General features: G+C 39.8%; 1 pseudogene across 1 annotated transcript; it reads left to right on the top strand.

Moving 5' to 3' along the window:
- Window positions 1–5,576: 5,576 nt before the first annotated feature.
- On the top strand, window positions 5,577–11,923 carry LOC101006965 (annotated as a pseudogene). The gene has a single exon (XR_648343.4). The product of XR_648343.4 is annotated as a bcl-2-associated transcription factor 1 pseudogene (transcript).
- Window positions 11,924–20,653: the final 8,730 nt, after the last annotated feature.

Here is a 20,653-nt window from a genome sequence, read left to right as displayed (position 1 = left end):
CTATCTTTAGTTTGTTTCTGCAACTTGCCCATACCTCTAAAAGTAGTTTTTCATTAAAGATTCTTAAGTTGGGCTGGGTGCAGTGGCTTACGCCTGTAATCCCAGCAGTTTGGGAGGCCGAGGTGGGTGGATCACCTGAGGTCAGGAGTTTGAGACTAGCCTGACCAGCATGAAGAAACCCCATCTCTACTAAAAATATAAAAATAGCTGGGCCTGGTGGTGCATGCCTGTAATCCCAGCTACTCGGGAGGCTGAGACAGGAGAATCGCTTGAACCCGGGAGGCAGAGGTTGCAGTGAGCCGCGATTGTGCCATTGCGTTCTAGTCTGGGCAACAAGAGCTAAATTCCATCTCAAAAAAAAAAAAAAAAAAAAGATTCTTAAGTTGAAACATGTAAGGATTCAACTATTTACTTCTAGGAGTATGACTGATGGAGAGGGGAAGAAGTTAAGATTGACTGCATACTTCAAACCTAAGAAATTGAAAAAAAAAAGTCACCTTTAAGAAAAATAGGAAAATTCAGAAAGAAAAATGTAAATTTTGAGAAACGATGAAAATTAACTTTGAAACAGCAGAAGTTGAACAAAATGGCAAAATATCTAAGTGAAATGTTTGTTTGTCATAAAAACTAGACATATTAGAATAAAAGTTGATTTCATCATCAATTAATTAAGTTCCCAAAGTGAGTCAGATTCAGGTTTGACCTTCATTGAAGTTTGAGTATAACTGAGATCTTTGAGTTAGGATTGATGAGTAGTGTGTAGCAGGGAGTATAGATTGCGAAATTCGGAAGGCCAGGAACTGAAATCCTGTTTTCTAATTTAGGACTTGAAATGATAAAGTGGAGATAGGCAAGAGGCCAGAGAAGGAGAAGAGGGAACTCAACAAGTAGAGCATGGAAAGTGTCAACAAGGATGAAATAAAAATTCAAATATTATAGACAATATCAGCTATATCCCATGAGAAAAATACTATTTATATTCTTACAAAATCAGAATATAGATTAATTTATAATATGAATTATGTGACATAGTGTCACAGGATCCTTGGAGTATCTCTTCTGGCCAGAAACCTTGCCCAAGTTTTGCTTGGGCCTGCTGGGCTTGTTCTGCCCACTTGGCCTGGCAGACTGCTCTTGGCTTATGGTACCAGCCTGGATCCCACACCTGGCAAAAGTGAGCGGAGTGGCAAGGGGTGTGTTAGCAAGTGAGCATGGGGTCTGGCCACTATGCACAGCCAGGTATGCTCGTTGTGGCAGGGTGGGCAGCTTCAGATGCTGACATGGGTGTCAGCTCCCTGCAAGGCTGTGGCTGGACCATGCGTACTGCAAGCAGCTTCTGTGGTTGGCACCGGGAAATGCAGTGGTGCCTGGAAGCTTGGAGATGCCAGGAACCGCAGAGCCCAAAAGTGGGTGTCACAGCCCTGGCTCGGGGAGCTCCTAGGTCTGGGCTTCTTGAAAGGCCACAGCTTTTCTCTCCTTCTCTCTTCTCTCCTTCTTGTCACTTGCAATGTAGTGAGCAAGGGGTGTGTTTCAGCCCTGTTTGTGTTACAGCTCTTTCATTGCCACCATTTGGCAGGTCCGGAGTTCTTCCCTCACATCTAGGAAGAATGAGGTACATGGACAAGTGGAGGGTGAAGTGAGCAAGGCAAAGAGGTGCTTTATTGTGCGACAGAACAGCCGAGAGGAGACCGCAGTGGGTAGCTCCTTTTCAGAGGCAGGGTGTCCTCATGTTTGTTCAGCTCTCAGCAGAGAGGAGACCCATAGGGGTAGCTCCTGTCTGCAGGCAGGTCATCCCGGAGTTTGTCTGAGTCGACCTGAGTCTGGGGTTTCTGTGGTCTTCAGAGGGGAGGAAGTGCATGCTGATTGGTCCATGGGTAGCCATGGGTGGGACCAGAAAAAGCAACGTAAGTTCTCACTTCAGTCTGCGGATCTGGCAGCCCTGCTCCCAGGCTTCAGGCCGTCTGACCTTTTCTGCCCAGTAGCCTGTCTGCCTCTGGGGCCACCAACCTGCCATCCCCAGCCCCCAGGCTGTTTGTGCCGAGGGGCACTACCTGCAGGCCCTTGCAGAACCACACTCAGCACCCCCTTGGCCTCCCTCTCGTGCTTGTCGGTGCCCAAGACAACAGGGGGCTGGCTTGTCCGCGCTGCCCCGAGTGCACACACACCTAGCCTGGTCTTGACAGCACCTGGGCTTGGCCACAACTTTGGACTGAAATCGGAGTGGGCGCTGGGAGCAGGGAGAGGCCAGGTAGTGGGAGCAGGCACTTCCCAGCCTGTGCGGACGTGGGGGCTTCCCGGGCCACTGAGAGTGCAAAGATGCCTGGGTCTGAAGCCTTAGTGGGGTGGCTGGCTGCTGCTGCACTCGAGAGGGCAGGACTCCTGCCCCTCCAACTTGGAAGGGGGCGGGGCTTCCGCCTGTTCCCAGCTCCTGCCTGCTACTGGGAGTACATAGCCCTGGCTGCGCCTCCCACCCCACTGCAGCTGGCATCCTGGCAGCAGCCACTCCAAATGGGCCGCTGTTACCATCAATAGCTTAAGGCCATCATCTGTTTTGTCTGTGAAGACCTAGTTAAAAAGCATGGACTTAGAAGGACGAGATTTAGATACATCTATTTTAATCAGACAAATGTAGCCTGACACATATATTTCTTAGCAGGGATGATCTTGCAAATGAGAGATATATCACAATTTGTAATTAAATTTCACCCACCCAATCAGGGTTTGAACAGGTATTGTCAATATTTGCCCTTGTGACTCTCTTTTCTAACTTCCATGGTAGGCTAAGTGCTACCATTCAACAAATACATATTGGAGAATTTCAGGCTCTATTCAAGAATAAGACTATAAGACCCCTGCTCTCATGGTGTATATATTGTAGTTGAAGAGACACAATAACATACAAGAAGTCACAAAAAAATAAAAGGGACTTACAGATCATGATAAAAATGATTAAGAAAACACAACAATATGTGACCAAGAGTGATGGTGCTCTCATAGGGAGTGTTAGATATGCCTGAAAAGGAATTTCAGGAGGTGACATTCAAATTGAGTTCTGAATAGTAAACTAAGTTGTAATATTAAGGAAGAATATTTCAGGCCAGTGAAAAATAGGGATAACTAACCTGAGGCAGGAATGAGTTTAGAATGTTGGATGAATAGAAAGAAGGCCAAAGACTTGAGCAGTGTGAATGAGAAGAGTGGTAGAAGATGATATAGATAAGATAAATCATATAGATTTGTATGTCAAGTAAAGCTGTTTGGATTTTACTCTAAGTGCAAGGAGAAACCATTGGGGAATGTAAATGGATAGTCAGTCACTCTGTGCTCTTTGGGGAATGAATTGTAGGGTTCCAAGTGTGGAACTAAAGAGATCATCTAGGAGACCACTGCAATAGTTTAGGCAAAATATGGCTTGTGGCTTGGGCTGGAATGGTAATAACTGAGATGGAAAGGAGCACATAGATTCAGGATGTATTTTGAATCTGGAGCCATAAGGACTTGGTGATGGATTAGACATGTAGGATAAGAAAAAAGGAGGATTCAAAGATGATATCAGAGGATTCTTGGCTTGAGCAAGTGGGTGAATGTGATGGTAATTACTAGTATGAGAAAAATGGAGGAGAAGTAAGTTTCAGAGATGTGTTGGGGGTTCCTAAGACCACTCTTATGTTCCATGATTTGCCATAAGGACTCCCCAAAATCAGAAGAGTTATTATCATCACTCATAGCGGTGATCTATTACAGTGAAAGGATACAGATTAAAATCAGCAAACAAAAAAGGAGCATAGGGTATGGCCTAGGAGAAACCAGGTATAGGCTTCTACTTTTCCTCTCCCAGTGGAATTACATGAACAGTATTTAGTTCTCCCATAAATGATGTGTGACAATACATATAAAGTATGGGCAACCAGGGAGGCTTATCTAAGCCTTGTGTCCAGGGTTGGACAAGTTCATTCACATAGTCATGGGGCACCCACATGGCTGACCTTGGTTATTCAGCGTCCAGCCTCCACCCTTGCCCCACCAAGTTTAGGCTGATATAGCATGTCCCAGGGCTCCAGGTATACAGAGACACTCTTATTAGGCAGAATATTCCAAGGACTCAGAGGTACCTCCCAGGAACCAGACCTGAAGATCTTTGAAATGTGCAGGGTTTAAGCAGTCCAGGTCAGCTGAGTTAACCCTTTAATACACAAGGGCAAAATCAAGAGTTGTGGTTTGGCAATTTTAAGTTTGAGATGCTTCTTTGAAATCCAAAAAGAATTGTCAGGGGTTAGTAATAAAATTTTTAGTTTATAAAAGGTATTTAAAATCATGAGAGTAGGTAAGATTACCCCAGGATTGTATCTAGGTTAAAAAGAGAAAAGGGCCCAGGACGAAGATACAAGGCTTTCCAATATTTGGAACCTAGAGGAGGAGAATGTGAGAGCAAAGGAGAAAGAAGGAAAACTATGAGATTACATAGTCACAGAGCTAAGACAAAAGTGTTTTAAGATGGGCGAAGTCAACTGTATTGAATGTTAATGAGTTTTTTTTTTTTTTTTTTGAGACAGAGTCTCACTCTGTCACCCAAGCTGGAGTGCAGTGGCATGATCTCGGCTCACTGCAAGCTCTGCCTCCTGGGTTCACACCATTCTCCTGCCTCAGCCTCCCAAGTAGCTGGGACTACAGGTGCCCACCACCATGCCCAGATGATTTTTTGTATTTTTAGTAAAAATGGGGTTTCACCGTGTTAGCCACGATGGTCTCAATCTTCTGACCTCATGATCTGCCCACCTTGGCCTGCCAAAGTGCTGGGATTACAGGAGTGAGCCACCGTGCCCCACCCAAGATGTTTAAAGGTGAAAGGTGGAAAGTCACATGTGCTTGTAGTTGAGATTAATCCAGTGAAGAGCTTAATCTAGACATTGATGATACAAAAGTAAAAATTGGTAATTATAGGTGGTGGTTCCTTGGAAAGACAAGAAAGCGTAGAATTTATCGCACAATTCTCATATTGTGCAGGAGGGAAGGCAGGAAATAGAGTTCAGGACCCGTGGCTTTGGTGCCAGAGAAATCAAAGGAGTTGCCATTAATTTGTTTGTTATCTCCCAGGGAAGAAAATTCCATTTCAGATTTACATATTTTTATTTTTTCCTTAGGTCTGGTTAACACAATTTTCCTAGTTTAAGGACAGTAGTGAGAGAAGAGAAGAATTATTGATAGACAAAATGAGAGGAATTGATAGACTTGAACAAAGATCTTGATGATGTGTTGGGTGTAAAAGACAAAGCAAGTTGGAAGGATAGGAAAGTGTTGTTTTAAAGGTACTACGTTTATTTATTTAAATTTTTTTTTTTTTTTTTTGAGATGGAGTTTCGCTCTGTCTCCCAGGCTGGAGTACAGTGACGCGATCTTGGCTCACTGCAAGCTCTGCCTCCTGGGTTCGTGCCATTCTCCTGCCTCAGCCTCCTGAGTAGCTGGGACTACAGGCGCCCGCCACCTCACCCGGCTAACTTTTTGTATTTTTAGTAGAGACGGGGTTTCACCGTGTTAGCCAAGATGGTCTCGATCACCTGACCTCATGATCCGCCCACCTCCACCTCCCAAAGTGCTAGGATTACAGGCGTGAGCCACCACGCCTGGCCTAAAGGTACTACATTTATTATTTTGGTAGTGAAGTAGCTGCATTTGACAACCAGGTCCAGAATGGAAGTGAGTGCCCAAAATTGAGCTAAGAAGAGATCCCTAGGTATAAGGAGGTGATAAAATCTAAAGAGAAAATATTTAAGATAAATCAGTTATGTGTTTCCTCAGGGTGATGACAGGATTTGAAGATGAAGGAAAGGCCAAAGGCTTTAATAAATAATAAGTGAGAATGACTGAGAAAGGTTTGGAGGTGAGGTTTAACAAGAGAAGAGAAGAGTAATCTAGAAGTGGCGGTGGAGAAAAACGAGGATCCTGATGCCATCTTAGGGTCTTCATGTGCATGGAATATTGGAAAATGATTCAATTCATGGAAGCCATTTTCCCTGGGAAAAACTAAACTGTAGTAAATTATAAGCACTGAGGAAATTACAAAGTAAAGATTATGAAGATATGAGTTTATTAATCTTGGAATGGGAATTCCTAAAAGATTGAGTAGTGAGAGCAATAGTGGGAATTTGGATTAAGAAAGAGAAATTGCATAAAGAGGGAAGTAGGGAGAATACAGCAGTCTAAGACCTTACTTGGCAGAAACCAAGGAAAACAGGCTAAGGATCTGTGGACATATCTGACTCTCAGGTAGCCAGGAAAAGAACTGATGTTATCTTGGTGAGCATGAAACTCAAACATTTAGAGTTTAATAGCATTCAGGAAGAGCCTCAAAAGAAATATCCCTGTATCTCATATTCTACTTGTAGTCACTGTTGAGATTATTGTATTCAGAATAATGTTACTAAACTGTCAATATGATTGTAGTATCTTCTTTTCTTAAAAAGAAGTTCAAGCCACTAAATCTTGAATGAGTAAAGAAGGAGGAAGAAGAAAGAGTAGTTTTTGAATAAATATAAAGGAGTAATATAGAAATGCAGGTATGTTTATGAAGATGGACAGAGGGAAAAAGAAGAAAGATTGAATAGATATATAAACATATTTTGAAGAAGAAAGGAGCTGTATGCTATTAATAGAAATATCAACAAGAAATAAAAAAAGTCAAACCAATGTTTTCTTTGTTTTTACCAGTTCTACCCTTTCCGGCTCTAAATGCAAGAGAGTTACAGTACAAAACCATAGTATTTTGCATCATACAGACAAATCTGAATTTGAATAATGGCTCTACCATATACTAGCCGTGACCTTAGACAAGTCACTTCACCTCTCTTAAGTATATGTTTTTCATTTACAAAGTGAGGTTGACCATCTGAACCTCTTAAGTTGCTTCGAATATTGTATGAGAAAACATGAGAAAGTATAAAACATGATACTTGACACATGGTAAATGCCCAGCAAATGTAGATTCTGTCTTTCTATTTGATTGCTTTTTTTTTGGCTACTTTCTTTTTATTACTTTTCTGATAATGATTTCTAGTTTTCTTGAGAGTTTCTGCTTCTGCCTATCAAAATTCAATATCATCTTAGACTTTGTTCTTGAACTCCTTCCCTTTGATGATTCATTTTCCCATTTTGAAATCTGTGATGTGTGCATTGGTGGTTCAGTTTTTTCATGGGCACTCGAAACCTCACAGTCTTCAGGATATTTTACTTGAATGTTAACCTAGGTAAATTTAAACATATTTTAGATAATTAAGTTACTTATTTGTTATCACATGCAGCAAAACATTTATCTAAGTTTCATAACTAAGGGAATTGGCCTTCATACCCAATCTGACTTCAGGCAGTGGGCTGTTGGCAGAATAACAAGAGATTTGTTTTTTAAATGAATCATACTCTGTCTCACCTCTAAGTCTTAAAGTGCTTTGGAATGAATTTATTCTCCCTTTGTCTAGTAGTAAGAGTTCAAGCAAATCACTTTAGGCCTCTGGGTCTCAATTACAAAATGTGATGGTTATTCTAGCTCAATATATATATGATTCCGTGAAGCCTAGGGAAATTTCACAGTTTTCTAGAGGCCACAACTGGTTTGTAGTAGATTGAGGAAGAGAACCCATATCTTCTAGCTCAGAGAGCATTGTATTTTCCCATATGCTCCTGTGGAAACCACAGGAAAATAATGTCACACTGTTACCAGTGGTGAATACGTACAGGTCTGCAGCAATTTGGTTCTTGCCTCCTAGGAGGAAAGAATTTGACTGAAGGGCATAGGCAGAGGAAGAGATTGAGGCAAGTTTTAGAGCAGGAGTGAAAGTTTATTAAAAAGTTTTATAGCAGGAGGAAGTGACGGAGCTGAGCTAGTGCGTCAAAAGTACCTCTATGGCTTTCCTCACATTCTTGAGTTGGGAAATGGCCACTGTTAAGTTGCAATGGAGATAAATCCCAGGAGCCACAATTTGGCGTGTCAGGAATTTGAATTTAGAGTTTAAATTCTCAGAGCATTCTCTCCAGGAAGTATTTTTAGAGTATCTCAAAGGCTTCACTTGACTTCTTGATCCTGCATAAACCCAAGGAAAAAAGAAATGGTTTGCTCCAATTCTAGATCACATTCTTCAAGGTCAAAGTCTGGATCACAGTCTAGTTCTCGATATAGATCAAGATCTCATTCTAGAAAGAAGCAATACAGTTCTAGGTCTCGTTCCAGAACATATTCAAGGTCTCGTAGTAGAGATCGTATGTATTCTAGAGATTATCATCGTGATTACAGAAATCATAGAGGAATGAGACAATCTTATGGGTACAGAGGAAGGGGTAAAGGGTTTTATCAAGGAGGAGGAGGTAGATATCATTGAGGTGGTTATAGACCTGTCTGGAATAGAAGGCACTCTAGGAGTCCTAGATGAGGTCGTTCACGTTCCAGGAGTCCAGAAAGAAGATTTGTTTCCTCTCAAAGATCCAGAAGCAGATCTCGCTGGTCATATAGATCTTCTAGGTCTCCAAGATCATCCTCTTCTCCTTCTTCATCCCCATATAGCAAATCTCCTGTTTCTAAAAGACAAGACGAGGGTCTCAGGAAAAACAAACCAAAAAAGCTGAAGGGGAACCCCAAGAAGAGAATTTGTTGAAAAGTAAATCACAGGAGGAACCGAAAGATACATTTGAACATGACCCATCTGAGTCTATCAATGAATTTAATAAGTCGTCAGCCACATCTGATGATATTTGGCCTGGCCTTTCAACTTATGATAATAGTCCCAGATCACCCCATAGTCCTTCACCTATTGCTACACCACCTAGTCAGAGTTCATCTTGCTCTGATCCTCCCATGCTCAGTATGGTTCACTCTGCAAAAAATACTCCTTCTCAGCATTCACATTCCATTCAGCATAGTCCTGAAAGATCTGGTTCTGGTTCTGTTGGAAATGGATATAGTCGATATCATCCTTCTCAGAATAGTCCAATTAATCACATCCCTTCACAAAGAAGTCCTGCAAAGACAATTGCACCACAGAATGTTCCAAAAGATGAGTCTAGGGGCCATTCCTCATTTTATCCTGATGGTGGAGATCAGGAAACTCAAAGACTGGGAAGTTCTTTAAAAGGTTCACAGATGAAGAGTCTAGAGTATTCCTGCTTGCTAGGGGTAATAACAGTGATAAAGAGGCTTCAAAAGAGACAGGATCAGAGAAAGGGAGGGCAGAGGGAGAATGGGAAGATCAGGAAGCTCTAGATTACTTCACTGATAAAGAGTCTGGAAAACAGAAGTTTAATGATTCAGAAGGGGATGACATAGAGGAGACAGAGGATTACAGACAGTTCAGGAAGTCAGTCCTCGTAGATCAGGGTAAAAGTTTTGCTACTGCATCTCACTGGAATACTGAGGAGGAAGGACTCAAGTACAAGTCCAAAGTTTCACTGAAAGGCAATAGAGAAAGTGATGGATTTAGAGAAGAAAAAATTGTAAACTTAAACAGACTGGATATGTAGTGGAAACGCCTAGCACTACAAAAGATAAGCACAAAGAAGAAGAGAAAAATTCTGAAATAACAGTAAAGAAAGAAACTCAGTCACCTGAGCAGGTAAAGTCTGAAAAGATCAAAGACCACTTTGATTACAGTCCCCCTCTACACAAGAATCTGGATGCATGAGAAAAGTCTGCTTTCAGAGAGGAAAACCCACTTAGGAACAAAATGATAGTTAGTGATTCTCATCATCCTAAATTCAGACTCAAAATGGCACGCGTTCCTCTTAATGATTCTAACAGACCTGCTTCCTTGACTAAAGACAGCTTGCTAGTACACTTGTCCATTCTGTCAAGAAGGAGCAAGAATTCTGATCCATCTTTGACCCCATTAAATTGCCACAGGCCAGCAACAGCACTTCAGAGTCATTTATTCAACACATTGTGTCCTTGGTTCATCATGTTGAAGAGCAATACTTCAAGTCAGCTGCAATGACCCTAAACGAGCGGTTCACTTCGCATCAGAAAGCCACTGAAGAACATAGTACTCAGCAAAAGAGCCCTGAAATACACAGAAGAATTGACATCTCACCAAGTACCCTGAGGAAGCATACCCGTTTAGCAGGGGAAGAGAGAGTTTTTAAAGAAGAAAATCAAAAGGGAGATAAAAATTAAGGTGTGATTCTGCTGACTTTTGGCATGACATTGATGGCCATAGAAAAGAAAGAAGTAAAGAACAGGGAGATTCCAAGGGCTCCAGGGAATCCAGTGGATCGAGAAAGCAGGAAAAAACTCCAAAAGACTACAAGGAATACAAATCTTACAAAGATGAGAGTAAACATAAAAGTAGAGAGCAAGATCATTCTCGATCTTCATCCTCTTCAGCATCACCTTCTTCTCCCAGTTCTAGAGAAGAAAAGGAGAGTAAGAAGGAAAGAGAAGAAAAATTTAAAACTCACCATGAAATGGAAGAATACTCAGGTTTTGCAAGAATTAGCTGACCATGAAGAACCTTTTTTCGAATTAGAGGCAGAGGAAGAGCCAGAGGAGTTTTTGCTGGCACAAATACTGGTCCAAACAACTCAAATACTACCATTCAAAAGAGACTGAAGGAAGAGGAATAGGATCCAGAATATACCCCAAAGAGCAAAAAGTACTTCTTGCATGACGACAGAGATGATGGTGTGGATTATTGGGCCAAAAGAAGAAAAGGTCGTGGTACTTTTCAATGTGGCAGAGGGCGCTTTAACTTCAAAAAATCAGTTAGCAGTCCTAAATGGACTCATGACAGATACCAAAAGGATGGGATTGTTGGAGATAAAGAAGAGACCGTGGAATATAATGAAGAAAAGAAGGACAGGTGCAAGGAAGAAAAGGAATAACAGATATGAAGTAAGATTACAACAGAGCAGAACTTGCACCCACCATTTTTTTTTACCTGATTTTTGTTTTCGAGTAAGAATGTAAGCATTTTACTTAGATTTTACTGTTTGCAAGTAGTCTATAGAAATTTTGTTTTAAGTCTTCAAATATCTTGAGAAATAGTAGACTGTATGTTGAAAATTGTACTGAAATAAAGTAGAAAATTGTTATGTACCATATTTGTAACTATCAACTTAAAAAAAAAAAAAACTTGTAACATTTTTGTTACATGCATTGTAATTCTGCTTTGTCTATAAGATATGGTCAAGCACAGCTCTGTGGAAGTTCTGATTCTCTGCCTTCCCTGTTTGTCAATGTTTTATTCTGAAGTAAACATTAGCTCTACATGTAAATCCCAGAACAGAAATTGTTTATAGAGACTACACTAATTATTTTAACTGTATACATCTGTTTAATTTGAAGACACTACATTGTAGGGCGACTAATTTTTGAAGTATACCACAGACAAAAAGTTGTTACTTTGGTAAACTAAGCTCGTTTAACACTTGAGCAAATGATTAAGGAGGAATAAATAAGCTTTGTCAGTAGCTAAAAAGTACAAGCTATTAAAAATTAGATTGAAAAGTTTTAAGAAAATGTTATTTTTACTGAAAGCAAGCAGTGGCCTATAAAGAAGATTCTTAGGAGCTTTTTCTATTTGTGTTCAAAACTGAGTGTTCTCTTTCTATTCCTATTTGATAGTTTGAGTCATGGTCTTAGATATTAGCTATTTGTGAGAGGAAACTGGTTTGTAATAATACTGCAAATAGAAACCCCATTTCTACTGAACATCCTAGTTTTAAACAGAAGAAAAACTGTAATCCTGTGGTTGGTATAGGGGAGGTTTATCCTGCAGAATAAGTTGATACATTAGTATCTGATTTCATATCTTACATATTTATTTGAGCTGAACATTAGTTTGTAGTGTAACTATTAGTAAAAATAGAGAAACACAACATACTGTTCATTAATAGTATTTTAAGAAAATTGTTTTTCAAATGTCACCAATAAAAGTTTTGGCAGGAAGCTTGTTGCCGCATTGATCTAACTTGTTTTTTTTTTTTTTTCTCTCTCCCCTATTTCAGTTGCAGTTTGTAAAATGACTTGTTCTTTTTCCTCTTAAGGGTTCTATTCTTCAGATAGATAATTTTTCAAATGTGAACTATCTTTTGCGTCTATATTGATAGCTCTTAAAGGAGTGAAAATCTAAAATAGTAAATTTCAATGTTAAGTCTGCTTTATGGGCATATATAAAAGTAGACACATTTATTTGTTAATTTAGTTGTGTGTGTTAAAAGGAGCTAATGCTTATTCTGTTAATGTAAACTTTTGAAGATCTTAAGTGTATTGCTCTTTCATCTTAAACACTTTCAAGGATTTGCAACGCATCTAGCACCTAGATTATAGCCAGGGACATTGGTTAAGAGCTGTTGGAAACAAAATAAAAGCAAACTCAACATATGTGATGTTTATGGCCCTCAGATCCTTAGTATTATGTGATTTTTCCCCCTTAACATGTCTTTCTGAAATTGTCTATTAAAGCAGAGGAAATACCTGCCAAAGAAAGTATGTATTGCATTAATCAGGATATAACTAATGTTCTCCTGTTCAAAATAATACTTATTTACGTGTGAAAGCAACATGGATGTGATTCCCAACACAGAATTTTCATGACCCTTTTATTGTATACAAATAAATACATAACAGTTACTTGGTTAGACATCAAAAAAATTTTTTTAGAGCAGGAATGAAAGGAAGTAAAGTACACTTGGAAAAGGGCCAAGCAGGCAACTTTAGAAATCCAAGTTCCTAGTTCAACCATTGTGGAAGACAGTGTGGCGATTCCTCAAGGATAAAGAACTAGAAATACCATTTGACCCAGCCATCCCATTACTGGGTATATACCCAAAGGATTATAAATCATGCTGCTATAAAGACACATGCACACGTATGTTTATTGCAGCACTATTCACAATAGCAAAGACTTGGAATCAACCCAAATGTCCGTCAGTGACAGACTGGATTAAGAAAATGTGGCACATATACACCATGGAATACTATGCAGCCATAAAAAAGGATGAGTTCATGTCCCTTGTAGGGACATATATACATCTGGAAACCATCATTCTCAGCAAACTATCGCAAGAACAGAAAACCAGACACCACATATTCTCACTCATAGGTGGGAATTGAACAGTGAGGTCACTTCGACACAGGAAAGGGAACATCACACACCGGGGCCTATTGTGGGGATGGGGGAGGAGGGAGGAATAGCATTAGGAGATATACCTAATGTAAATGACGAGTTAATGGGGGCAGCACACCAACATGGCACATGTATACATATGTAACAAACCTGCATGCTGTGCACATGTACCCTAGAACTTAAAGTATAATAATAATAAAAAAAAAAGTAAAGAGATCCAAGTTCCCTGTTTGACACTTGACTTGGGGTTTTATACACTGGCATGGTTCTTGGATTTGTGTCTCTCCTCCCTTGACTTTTCCTTTGTGCAGGCTGTCCATATGCACAGTGGCCTGGCAGCACTGGGGTGAGGCCACATGCAGAGTGTGTTTACTGAAGTTGTGCTTTTGCTCATTTGAGGTGTTTTTCCCTTACCAGTCATGTGTTCCTAGAAGGTTATAGACCAGTTAAACTCTGCAATTTTGCCTCTTAGTGCTCATTCTTGAGCCTGCTCACCAGACTCCTGAGATCTTAACTAGAAGCTGCTGATCACAAGCTTCAGTTTTCTATTTTTTTTTTTTTTGGAAGATTGCCTTTCCATGACACTGGCTGCAACCAATTATTATTTTAGAGAGACAGTTTAACAACCTCTTGACCATCCCCTGATGGTTGCCTGACATTCCTGGTTGTGGGGGTCCCTCTCCTGCCCTGTTCATGTCTGTCTGACTACCTGCTCTAACAACATGCTACCGTCTTTGCTATTACTTTCCCATACATAGCATCAGCTCAACTAAACCATTCTTGACACTCTTCTGGCCACCACCCCAAATACCTCAGGACAGAGACTAAACATGGTCTTTAGGCTGCTGATCTTGGGTGATAAACTCCAGGGATCTAAGTTAAAAGGAAAGGTGGTAGAGAAAAATATTTCGCAAGAAAAGAGAGGTAAACAAATGAGTTCAGATGTCTTTTTTTTGGAAAAGGAGGAGGAGTTGTCCAACATAAAATCCACAGCTCCAAGGAACTTACCACTAATAAATTAAGATGCTGAGACACAGACCTTTCAGTAGTATCAGCAAGGTTGACCTTTGCTGTGATATCTCCTGTTTACTGTGTATACAAATTATATAAGTCACAGCAAAGTACAAATTTGTCACATGGGGACATTCCATGTGGTTTCATTGCCCTTGGTGGTGTGAAGAGGAAGCCATGCTTTGAATGATCTCACAAAACTCTGTTTGTGTTATTTTAACATGACAAGTAGGTAAGAGGCCTTGGGAAATCCCAAGAAACGTAGGATGAAGGAAGGAAATTAGACTGTCAATGCCTGAATAATTGATATTATAGTTAACTCTTCCAGGGCAGTGGGTAGTGAAGATAATCAGGAAAACAGAAACGTAAAAAGCAGAAACCAACTATTAATTGATAGGTTTCTGTTTTGAAAACAGCTCTTATTTGTTTCTATCTCTTTCTGGGAAGTTGTAGTTTTTCAAGGGTAAACTCTAAGTTCTCTCTTGTGCAAGATTTTAGTTTCACAAATAAGTGGTTGAAATCTTGGGTTCTTTTTGCATTGGGCACTGACTGTCCTCTGTAACAGGAGCTGTGTGCTGGTTGATGTCCCAATATAGAGATATATCCAATTTGTTCTGTTCTCTTCCCCATTGGTCAGGGGCAAGATGCTCTCCTGCATGCCTCCATCCTCATACAAGGTGTCCAAATGCCCCTCCTCCTGTTTAGGGGCTAGGAAGTTCCCAAGACTATTGAACCCTAGGTTTTCTTTAGGTTGATGACATAGGTTATGCCAGTTCTTCAATCCATTTGGTAATTGCTTTTCCTTCCACTCTGCTTATTGGTACTTGTGGTTGTATATTGGTATTCCTTCTCCTTCCCTCCTCAAAGACCACTGGTTTTATTCTTCCATATCTCTTTGCTCTAGGAGATACTCTACTTTTGTGCTACCCTCCCCCAACTCCTCTAGTCTACGAGATGGGAAAGTTGGCCCTGCAAGCCTAGAAATCAGAATCTTCCTTTTGGATTTGACTTTCCATCTGCTTTGTTATAGTCAAAAGGAGGAAAACCAGCTCTTGGATAGCACTGAATGTTAAGAGGGAGCAGAATGCACAGGAAGCAACCATGCAAACATTCTGAGCTAGCATGCTACAACACCTATCTAATCATTATGTTTACCTTTTCTTAAATAGGACCAAGTGGATGAGACCAGAATGCATTTGTTTGATTAGTTTTGTCTTCTACTGAGGTTTCCTTTGCTTGCAAGTGACATATAGCAAATTTGAATTAACCTTAATTAGTAAGGAACTTGATTGGAGAGATACTATGATATCTTGGTGAAATAAAAGGAAGAGAACAATACAGTCCTAAAAAGGGCAGAAGTACAAATGAGTCTTGAGAACTGCTAGTCCCAGGCTCTACAATGCCCTCATGGCTCTTTTCCTCTGTCCATTCACTCTTTTCCTTACTTCTATAGATTGGCTTGCTCTGCATGACAGAAAACATGACCACTCACGAATTCCTAAATGTAATTTTGTAATTGAAAGAAAGATATTATGTTCCCCTTCCCTCATAGAAAAATAAGAAGGAAGAAACAATCTGAGCAGGATATCTCCTAGCCAAAAATTTATTTTAGACCTTAAAATAATAAATTTAAGAGCTTCTACTGGAACTTTGTATAGTGAAATGAACAGCCCTTAAGAGACATGTGTTTCACAATGAGTTTGTTTTCCATTTCCAAGAGATACAATAGGATAAAATTGGAAGTATAATTTGGGGATAAAGGAAAGGAATTAACACTGATCTACATAATGACAATATTAAGTATGTCATTGTGAGATTGCTAGCCTTGCAAAGCCTGTGGCTGGTAAGAATATTTCTTCTCTTATGAGTTGAAATTAAGCTGTTTTATTATAAACCAATATTTATACTTTCCACATATACATGTGAGTGTCTGTGTTTCCACCACTACCTGCTGGAAATTAGAATGATAATTAGACAAGTTCTGTGACAACCACTGGTACAAAGACTTTTAGAACCCTTGGGTTGTTATTTTAGGCTCAGACATGTAAAAATATTCCACAGAAAGAAGTCAAATGCATAATACAGCAAAGGTTTCCTGTTGGTAGGGACATAGTATCCCAAAAGGTGTGTGTAGCATCACAAAGAGAGACAGACCTGAAAATTAGCCAGGCATGATGGCACACACCTGTAATCCTAGCTACTCAGGAGGCTGAGGCAGGAGAATCACCTGAGCCTGGGAGGTGGATTGCAGTGAGCTGAGATCATGGCATTGCACTACAGCCTGGGTGACAGAGTGAGACTCCATCTCAAAACAAACAAACAAACCAAAAACAAAACAAAACAAAACAAAAAGAGAGAGAGAGAGATACAGACCTGAGAAGGGGACATAAGGTTAGGAAAACAGATGTTCATGAGAGGCTACCCTGTACAGTTTAAACTTCTTGATTGCTTTTATTTTAGATGGTGTACACAGCACATGACAGTCAACAAATATCACAGACTTAGCTTCAAAATATCTTACTAGCTTCTATACTTGCTAGCTAAATATCTATACTTAGCTTCAGAAATATCTATCTAGAGAAGAAATGAGAAAATGTGTCATGTGAGACCAGGATGGGTATAGAACACAGAGCAGATACCTACATATTCCTTGGTCCCACAGGGGTTCATAGGTCAGCAGACCCAGATTTCAGCTATATGGAGTGACCTACAAGAGTATTTGCTGCAAGTGTGAGAAACCATTCCTCAACTTCCTTTGCCATTGTCTATAACCCTCTTGCGTATTATCAGAGGCACCTTCCTAGTTACAATGTTGAATGACACAAGACATATTTAAGCACATTTAGTTTATCAGAATATGTGTTTGATCCAAAATAAATCATCTGTAACATAATTAGATGATTCATATTTTTGAATGATCACCGTTGTAGGTTTTATGGTCTGGACATCTCCATATGGAGTTACAGAACACTGTGGTAGAGGTTACATTATTTAATTTTCTCCTTTTTTATGTTTTAATGTTCTTTAGTTATTTCAATCTCTCCGTAAAGGCCAATATAGCTTTTCAACCTTATGTAGCAATGCTGTGTGGGATTAAAGAGTAGGCAGTACAGAAAATGTATCTGGAACAGATTAACCATTTTGCTGGTTCCAGTGCAGAGACAGAGTACACTATTAAGGTGACTACATCAAGGCATATGGGAGGTGACCAGCAGGGAAGCGAAGTTTTCTTAGGAAGGAACTGGGAATATCAGGATGGACTACTGTGAGAACTATGATGTAATGGCTATGTGGAACATGCAAGGAGAGACATGAGAAAACCATGCTTGTACACACAGACTTGAGATAGATAACAGTAAATTCGGAAGAAAATTGACACATGGAGTATATGTTATTATCAAATTCTGGGTCCCAGTTACAAAATCCCAGGGTAGAAATTTATTGATTTATTTTAAATAAAATGCTAAGCCCGGGCGCGGTGGCTCAAGCCTGTAATCCCAGCACTTTGGGAGGCCGAGACGGGCGGATCACGAGGTCAGGAGATCGAGACCATCCTGGCTAACACGGTGAAACCCCGTCTCTACTAAAAAATACAAAAACACTAGCCGGGCGAGGTGGCGGGCGCCTGTAGTCCCAGCTACTCGGGAGGCTGAGGCAGGAGAATGGTGTAAACCCGGGAGGCGGAGCTTGCAGTGAGCGGAGATCGGCTACTGCACTCCAGCCTGGGCGACAGAGGGAGACTCTGTCTCAAAATAAATAAATAAATAAATAAACAAACAATAAAATAAATAAATAAATAATAATAAAATAAAATAAAATGCTAAAACCCAGACCATCACTCAGTATTGAGGTAATGGTTCTCCTTCTGCAGGCATGTGATTGGGGAAAAGGGAAAGCAGTTTTCAAAATGGGAGAGGGATTAGACAGCCAATCTCACAGTAATGCACCCTGGGCCACATCTTGTACTACTAAGCATTAAGACTGGAAGCATGTTACTGTTTTTGGCAAAGCTGACTCTTCCTCATATTCTTCCTGTTTGACATAAAAATGCATTATACAGGTCATAAAGAGGTTTATTTATTAAATGGTATAGTCTTTGTATTTCATGCATTTTAGTGTTTAAATATGCAATCAGACTTGGAACACTTACCTCCTTAACATGACAAACTATTAAAACACCTCTGGAAATACCAGGAAAATCAAAAAGACCACAGAAATAGAAAGATGACTTTTTTAATTCCAGGAAAATCAAAGTTTTCAGAAGCTATCTCGTATGACCTGAAAGAAAAGAAGAAAACTGCAAAAATGTGGAAACTGAAATGAAAAATCACCAACTAGAAACAGGTTTACTAAAAATTAAACAGCAATAACAAATAATTACTTAAAATTTTTATTCTGAAATTGGTTTGTGGTTACGATTTCTATTTTTCTTCTGCAAAACCAAGAATACTAGTTCTTTAAGGCTACTTCAGTATTGAGAAGAATGTTTTACAAAGAGGAGTGGCTGAAGCTTAGGACAGTTCTAGCTAGACTGTGAATCTGAGGTCTTTCCAAGAAAGACAAGTGGCCTCTAAACAAGAACATATTCCTTTGGTAAGTTTTTTATCTTTATTATGCTTGAGCAAGGCAAAATATTTGTCTGCCAGGGATCCTTCTCTGAGACTAGTGACCTGTTTCTCTGTTTGGAAGAACTTTTGTAATTGGACTCTTATTTTTATTGTCCAGTTTTGTCTATCTCTTCTGCTACTGCTCTAGTTCAAACCTCCATCATCTCTTTCCTGGACAACTATCTACTAATTGTTTTCCCCAATCCCTCCAGCCATCCTTCCATTTCATTCTCTCTACTGTTGGAAGACAAAACTTTTAAAAATGCTAAATAAATAAATACATAAATAGATTCTGTTTAAAACCTTTTGGAAGCTGCTTCTTGCTCTTAGACACAGTCCTACATCTTCCCTAGGATCCACAAAACCCCCACATACCTAATCTTTGTTTATCCTACCTCACTCTCTAACCTTGCTTTGCATGGGCAAGCCAAATGCCCATCAGAAGGGAGTTGCATTTGTTGTTCCTCTGTGCGACATGCTTTTCTCCATACTTCTTCTTCGCCTACTTAGCACTTTTTTGTTGCTATACTGAATGTGAGCGTCCCCTTGGAATTTATATGTTGCAATCCTAACCTCCAGTATGATGGCAGTAGGTGGTGGGGCCTTTGATGGGTGTTTAGGTCACAAGGGAAGAGTTCTTATGAATGGAATTAGTGCCCTTGTAAAAGAGGCCTCACCTATTCTAGATGAGAGAGAGCTTCCTCACCTATTCTATCATGTGAAGACACAATGAGAAGACAGTTGTCCATGAGCAAGGAAGAGAGCCCTCACGAGACACAGTGTTGGAATTAGATCCTGTGGGAGCTTGTTGTTCCATTTAGTCTTTGTGGAAATTTCAAATGGGGAGAAGCAGGCAGAGCAGGAGTGCCATCACTTCTATGGAAGCCTGCCAGCAGGTGACCAAGAGCAGTGCCAAAGTGGTGTGGCCTTACTTTGGAGAATTTTTCTCTTCCAGGCTCCTTGGCCTTTTAAGTACAATGAACTTTATGTGAGCACCCCGTGAAGATCAGGCTAAACCAGCTCATGGAAGACTGATGCATATTTCAGAATACTTTTTTAAAAAAATTATACTTCGTAATGCATATTCCTCTCCAGAGTCTGGAATATTTACGTTTACTTACAAAGCATTTTTCCTAAGAAGCTCAAAATTCTAAACTTATCATCAGTTTCTTAATGGCAAGTGTAGTGTAACATGATTTTTTCAAGGAATTTGTGCAACACCTCTTGGAGCTGCAAGGGAAAAGCAAGCCCATGCAGCAGCACACAGACCTGAGGAGGTCTAGGTTCCTCCTCTGACCCATTATAAGCAGGTTGCTTTACCTTATAATTCACACATGGCTCAGGTTTTCAAGTCACTTCTGACTTTGCTCAAACTGAAATAACTAAGAACATAAGCAAAAGTCCAAATTCTTTAGATGTTCCACAGGACCAAGGACACTGCAGCTAATAATGGCATAGGATGAAGATGGGTAGACTTAACAACGGGGAAGTGGCAGTGTTCACTTACCTTAATTTGTTTGGGAGAACAGATAAGTGCCCTTCAGTTTCAGTAGAGAATAAAAAGGCAAAATTTCAGAGGCATTTCATTTCATTAAGATTTCATTATCATGAAACACTGTTAAGGTCAGCCTCTTGAGGCAATGTGAATACGATAACTTTCCTGTGTTTGTACTTCGTGTATTAAATATTCCTGAATCAGATGCACACATTACCTAAGTGTCAAAACTATGTGTTTCTGTTTGACAATGTGTCATTTGTCAGAAGTTTGACCTTTTATGTCTTACAGTTTAAAAATATTTTTTCTCTTATATGATAATTTTATTTTAAAATAATAATAGATGACAAATCTCCCTAAAGGAAGGCATTTTTTCAGAAATTGTATGGATAACTATTCTGAAGTTTAGAGGTTTTCAGTGGAGTCCTGTACACTAA

The sequence above is a fragment of the Papio anubis genome, chromosome 5, assembly GCF_008728515.1.
Source record: "Papio anubis isolate 15944 chromosome 5, Panubis1.0, whole genome shotgun sequence".
NCBI lineage: Eukaryota > Metazoa > Chordata > Mammalia > Primates > Cercopithecidae > Papio > Papio anubis.
This window is presented reverse-complemented; position numbering and strand designations above follow the sequence as displayed.